At 38.0% G+C, this 6810-nt stretch overlaps 1 long non-coding RNA gene across 3 annotated transcripts; it reads left to right on the top strand.

Annotated features, from left to right (window-relative positions):
- Positions 1-505: 505 nt before the first annotated feature.
- LOC104228546 (uncharacterized) lies at positions 506-5872 on the top strand. Of its 3 annotated transcripts, none has more exons than XR_011406870.1 (5): positions 532-774; positions 1503-1586; positions 4357-4569; positions 5339-5479; positions 5638-5872. It is a non-coding gene; the product is annotated as an uncharacterized lncRNA (long non-coding RNA). The 3 variants fall into 3 exon arrangements; XR_011406868.1 differs by having other exon boundaries at positions 556-774; positions 5644-5872; XR_011406869.1 differs by lacking the exon at positions 1503-1586 and having other exon boundaries at positions 506-774; positions 5644-5872.
- The last annotated feature ends 938 nt before the right edge of the window (positions 5873-6810 follow it).

Below are 6810 nucleotides of genomic sequence, written 5' to 3'. Positions count from 1 at the left end.
AATGTGTAAGGGGGATTTGGGCCATAGGTTAGGTGAGTACTTATGTATTTTGCCTTAAAAGAATAATGTCAAATATCTTACTATAAAATCATCTATTGCTCATGTACTCATACTAAATAAAAATATTTTATTAAATTGTTAAAAAAATGGTCAGTTCTTGTTTGGTTTTATTTTTTAATCGTATATGTACAAAATTTTGTTTTCCCTTTAACTGTGCCTTTCTTCACAAATATTAGCGCTTCATTTGTGCATTGCGCTATCTATCAACAAAATCTGCAAGTTAATAGTAGCAATAGAGCAAACAATGAACTGAAATAAATTCTCAATATATCAACAAGAAGAGAAAATAGAGCACCCATTAAAATTAGTACCTCGTAAGTACATAGTAGCAGAGTATAAAAGAACGGAAAAATAAGCACTTTATTACTGACGCCATAATGATGCAGTAATAAAATGGCGATTTTATCATATAATATGGCGGTTTCGATTTTGTTTAAAGCTTTTTAACATACATTTTCTGGTTATTTGGAAGAAAACATCACTAATAAAACTCCTGCCCCAAACATCACCCATACATTTTGTTTCGATTCTCTCCTCTCCTAACCTCTCCACTTTCTCACTCCTCTTCGAAACACAACATTCACGGCCAGCAGAACCTTTGATTCGGCAATAAATACGAAGCTTCTGGTCTACGATAAAGCTCGATTGGAGTTTGCTAATCTCAGTCGCGCCTTCAGTAATTTCAACTCCCAACTCCAAGTAAAGTTCAGCCAGGTCCTCTCCATCTTTATCTCCTTTCCGCTATGTGTAAATTATGTATTGATGTGGATCTAGGGTTTTATTGTTGGTTTGCTTTACTCTTGTCAAGTTATTTGATTTTGGCAAACCTATTGTAACCTACTGTTCTGAAATTTGGAGTAGTAATCACACATTTTGAGAGCTTAATGTGGTTATTTACAACGATCTTCGTTTCCTCTTCCTCTCAAGGTAAACCGTCCTCTCTGTTTTCCTTCGCCTCTATAATTTTTGCGATATGAATTGATCTATATATGTGATTTTTATTTTGTTTAGAGGCATGTTCGATTAGATTGTAATTTTAGTTTTTTTTGCTGTTCTTTAATCAAACGATGGTGAATTTCTGTAATTGACATCCTGCTTCAATTAATTCTTGTGTACAATTCTAAATTTTGCTTGTGGAACTTATGAATTTGTTGAGCTAATCTTTGGTTGTTTTTTTGGGGATTGGACCGGTTATGGTGACTTTTCTTCAATTGACAGATGTATAAGATTATAGACTTGTGAATTGATGACCTAGTGTTTGATTGATTGGGAAATTTAAGTATTTGCGTTGAGGAGCTTGATTTGATTTAAGTTAATTGAAAACCACCACAATAATCGCTCTATTAGCCTAGTTCTTTAGTCGCCAGATTGTGCATTCGTAAAGCGACGGTTTAGCATATAATACAGAGTTCTTATGGTCGTTTTCTGGTCTTATTCTCCAGAAAATTTGATTTTGAAAAATCAACGCGTCTGTGGGAACTGATGCTCAAGTGGATGATGGTATTTGGTGCAGTCACTATCATGAGGTACAACAACAACAACAACAACAACCCAGTGTAATCCCACAAGTGGGGTCTGGGGAGGGTAATATGTACGCAGACCTTACCTCTACCCCGAGGGGCAGAGAGGCTGTTTCCAGGAGACCCTCGGCTCAAAGAGGCAACAAGAGACACTATATTAGTACTATCAATAGACTCATAATAAAACAACATAAAATACCATAAAATCCATAACATAACATAAATACCATAAAATAACAAAGTAACAGCAATATAAGAGATATAGGAAATACGAGAAAGATGTAAGGTATTAATACACAATAGATAAAGCCCATCATCAGTAGTTGATCAATAACATCCTAAGACTAATTCCTAACTGGCTAGTCTCACTCTAGTGCGCTGTAGAAAAGACATCACAATTTCCCCTAACCTACAACCTTAATGCTCGATCTCCACAATTCCCTGTTTAGGGCCATGTCCTCAGTAACCCTAAGTCGCGCCATATCCTGCCTGATCACCTCTCCCCAATACTTCTTAGGTCTCCCTCTACCTCTCCTCGTACCCACCACCGCCAGTCGTTCACACCTTCTCACCGGTGCATCAGTGTTCCTCCTCTGAATGTGCCCGAACCATCTGAGTCTTGCTTCCCGCATCTTGTCCTCCATGGGGGCCACACCCACCTTCTCTCGAATATCTTCATTTCTAATCTTATCCTTCCTTGTATGCCCGCACATCCACCTCAACATCCTCATCTCTGCAACTTTCATCCTCTGGATGTGTGAGATCTTCACCGGCCAACACTCGGTCCCATACAACATAGCAGGCCTAACCACTGCCCTATAAAATTTACCTTTCAGTAACAATGACACTTTCTTGTCTGAAAATGTTGGTTTATGTTTAGTTAACAATGGCATGCTGAAAATGTTGGTTTATGTTTAGTCAACAATGGCATGCCAATTGGAAGAGTTGGTGGAAAGAGTTGGTGTGGATGCTAGGAGGAAGCTTCCTCCTTTGATGTCACCCATGACATCAAGAGGAGGTAGTTTGATGTCACCAATGACATCAAGAGGAGGTCTTTACCTCTATAAATAGATGCACTCCTTCACTTGTAGAAATCATCCCAAAATAATACAATACATTGTAGTGAGTAGAGAGTTAAGAGAGAAATTCTCTTAAGTGTAATTGGGAAATCTCCCCTTCCTTTGTTAATATTAAAAAGGGCAATTGTTCTCGGTCCCATACAACATAGCAGGCCTAACCACTGCCCTATAAAATTTACCTTTCAGTAACAGTGGCACTTTCTTGTCACACAGGACTCCCGTCGCTAACCTCCATTTCATCCACCCCACCCCTATACGGTGTGTGACATCCTCGTCGATCTCCCCGGACCCCTGAATAAACGACCCCAGGTACTTGAAACTACCCCTCTTAGGGATGACTTGAGAATCAAGCCTCACTTCCACTCCCGCTTCCGTCGGCTCTGCCCCAAATTTGCACTCAAGGTATTCCGTCTTCGTCCTGCTCAACCTGAAACCTTTGGACTCAAGGGTATGTCTCCAAACCTCTAACCTCTCGCTGACGCCGCGTCGTGTCTCGTCGATTAGGACTATGTCATCAGCAAATAGCATGCACCATGGCACCTCCCCTTGAATATGATGCGTTATAGCATCCATCACCAGGGCAAATAGGAAAGGGCTGAACGCAGACCCTTGGTGCAACCCCGTAATAACCGGAAAATAATCGGAATCGCCTCCTGCTGTCCTAACCCGAGTCTTAGCTCCATCATACATGTCCTTAATCGCCCTAATGTAGGCAACCGGGACCCCTTTAGCCTCTAAGCATCTCCATAAGACCTCCCTAGGAACCCTGTCGTACGCTTTCTCTAGATCGATAAACACCATGTGGAGATCCTTCTTCTTATCCCTGTATTGTTCCACCATCCTCCTAATAAGGTGGATAGCTTCTGTGGTAGATCGCCCCGGCATGAACCCGAACTGGTTGTCTGAAATAGACACCGTCCTTCGCACTCTCATTTCTACCACTCTCTCCCAGACTTTCATGGTATGACTTAGTAATTTAATACCCCTATAGTTGTTACAGATCTGAATATCGCCTTTGTTCTTATACAACGGGACCATTGTACTCCACCTCCACTCTTCGGGCATCCTATTAGTCTTGGATATAACATTAAGCAACTTAATAAGCCATTCCAAACCTGCTCTACCCACACACCTCCAAAGCTCAACCGGAATTTCATCTGGTCCGGTAGCTCTGCCCCTTCTCATCTTACGCATTGCCTCCAAGACCTCATCGACCTCAATGTCCCGACAATCACTTAGTTCATGGGGGCTGTCGGCATTCCTCAATTCACCTAGTACAATATCCTGATCTCCTTCCTCATTTAGAAGTTTATGAAAGTAGGTCTGCCATCTCCTCTTAATCTGGTCATCCCCCAACAAAACTTTGCCGTCCTCATCTTTTATGCACCTCACTTGGTCCAAATCCCGAGCCGTCCTCTCTCTCACCTTAGCGAGTCGGAGTCACTATCATGAGGTAGAATTTTGAAATTGCTAGTGAAAATTTATTTTGGAAAAGGCAATAACCTTGTGTCATCAGGTAGCATTTTGGTTCCTAATTTCCTTGGGAGACATTCTATTAGTCCATCATCTTCCATATTGTTGCTTTTTCATTAATTTTGTCTTGGATTTTCCCTCTTTGTACCAAACAAAATTATGTGAGATCAAAGTGGCAATGACATTTTAGTGAGATGTATTTTCGTTACGCAATGAATCTACAGGTTATACAGGGCCATATAAACAGTTGATGAGAAGGTAATTTCAACTTGCCGAAAAACAATGATATCTCTTGGATTTGGCCGCGGCGTTACCGAGCTATGGATCTGTTGTGCTTCTTTAATTGCAAGTGACTGGGAGTTGGAGTTGGTGCATAGATTCGTAAGGAAGTTGGTAGCCTCCTCCTCTTTTCCTAACTTTTGAATCCCAACACCAAGGTATGGAATTCTACCCTCTCCTTTCCTCTGTGCAGAGTTATTTTTCATTTTATGTTCTCTAGTAACGGTTCATGGAGCCCTGAATTGTCTTCCATTTTAGACAGTGAATTTCTTGAAATTTTTGCCTTAGAAAGTATTTAGTATGAATTATGTTCTGAAGAGAGACGTAAATGAAAACAGAGGAGCTGATGGAAATATATATGCTTTTCAACTTCCACCGTTATTTTTAGCTCTAGTTCGAGCTGTACCCTCACTTTTCCTTACTTCTCAATTTCGTTCATGTCTTGAAGTTTTCCTTTATGACAATAACCCCCTGAGGTGTACGTGTTCAATTATTTGTGAAAGTTTCACAAAAAAATTGAAATGTCTTTAAAAAGTTGGCGATTAATCTTTTAATAATAATAATATACTACTATAAAATGTAAGGAGTTGTTAATTTTCAAGTCCATGAATAATAGGAGTAACAGATACACAAGAGAGTATTCGATTTGTCCATTGGGTAGCTTCTGGCACGGCAGAGCCCTCCAAATAGTCCCAAATTATGTGGTAGAATTGCATTATAGATGTGATAAAATTGGTTTTGCGTGTTGCATCGAATTACAAGCAGGGATATAGAATTGCTTTAAGCTGGTATGACACTGTTTTTGGTCATGATATGGATTATGAAGATAAGAAAGCAAAACAAGCAAACTATTCTATTGTTACTAATCTATCTTTATTGTTATTGACCCTAACTTTAGATAGTCTCACATATAAGCTTTTGTTTCAGAAAGAACACCCTTCAGCATTGAGCTACTTCCAAGAGATGATAAGTGCAGCAAAGGAGAAACGTATCGTCGTGTTTTTAGATTATGATGGGACTCTTTCTCCAATTATGAATGATCCTGACAGTACCTTTATGTCTGATCTGGTAACTAATTAACTGTGTTGCAATTCTCCTTTGATCTCATTCTTTGTGTTTACGACAGTCTAAATTTTAATTGCATTGAAAAAAATTCAATTACTACCATTCTTCTGTATCTATCATGATTGAATTTTGGTTACTTATTGCTACAATTTATTTTGGAGGCACAGGATAAAGAAAGTAGCCTCCATCACCTAACAACCCAAGAAGATTACTAGATGGGAATAACTATGTATGCGAGTGTTTGGTGAACAGTATCTCTAGTTAGGATTTATTACAGTTATTTTTGTTATTGTGTTGAATTGATGTAAAGTATTACTCCTGAAATTATAACACATTTGATGATGTAGTTTGGAATACTTTTGGTTTTTATATACGAAAAGTCATTTCTATAATCAATCGTTCTATTCTATTATATGTGTCAAAACTAGTACCACAAAGTAATAGAGTGTTGAAAAATATAAAAATGGATTAAAACATTATAGAAGTTATGGTGGCTTTGGAATTAGCAGTTTCAACGTGCCAGTAAAACAGATGGTGCCGCATAAAAATAGCGGCGGTTTCAAACCGCCAGTATATACAAACTGGACCGCTGGTTTATGCAATGCATATTTGCGGCGGTATTCCAAAAATCCTATATATAGCAATCTTCCCCGACTCTTTTTGCGCAGACATATTTTGCACCGAATAAGTGAATTCCGTCTTCGATTCGGCTCTTATCAAGGTTTTGATTGATTTCATTCTTAATACTCCCTTCGTCTCGAAATATATGTCGTGTTTCTCTTTTATATGCCCCTTAAGAAATATTAATTAAAAAAAAGGAATAAACTATTCTACTCTTATTTATGTCTTAAGATATAATCTCTCTTTATTGAATATTTATTTTATTCATGTGTTATCTCCCTCTTCAAGAACAATTATTACTGTGGGTAAAAAAGAAAAAAAATAATTAGTTTTGTCTTGAACTTCTAAAATGATAAATAATTTGAGATAACTATTTTTAGTAACCATGACTGTTAATATGAGACGGATGGAGTATTAATTAGGAGAAATAAAATCTATTCCCTCCTGTCACATTTACTTGGCATGTATACTAAAAATAGATATTCTCTTTTACTTGGCACTTTATGCATGTCAAGAGAAGACAACAAATTTTTTCCTGTTTTATCCACAGTATTTATTACTCATTTCAAATCACTTTCTCAAATCTAACAAAATATGCATCAATTAATATGAGCATCATAATAAATTATGCACTTCAATTATTATTTTTTAATGGGTGTGAAAAGTCAAAATGAAAAGTAACCGGAGGGAGTAATTGTTACTAAAGATATCTA

This window comes from Nicotiana sylvestris, chromosome 4 (genome assembly GCF_000393655.2).
Source record: "Nicotiana sylvestris chromosome 4, ASM39365v2, whole genome shotgun sequence".
NCBI classification, from domain to species: Eukaryota; Viridiplantae; Streptophyta; class Magnoliopsida; order Solanales; family Solanaceae; genus Nicotiana; species Nicotiana sylvestris.
This window is presented reverse-complemented; position numbering and strand designations above follow the sequence as displayed.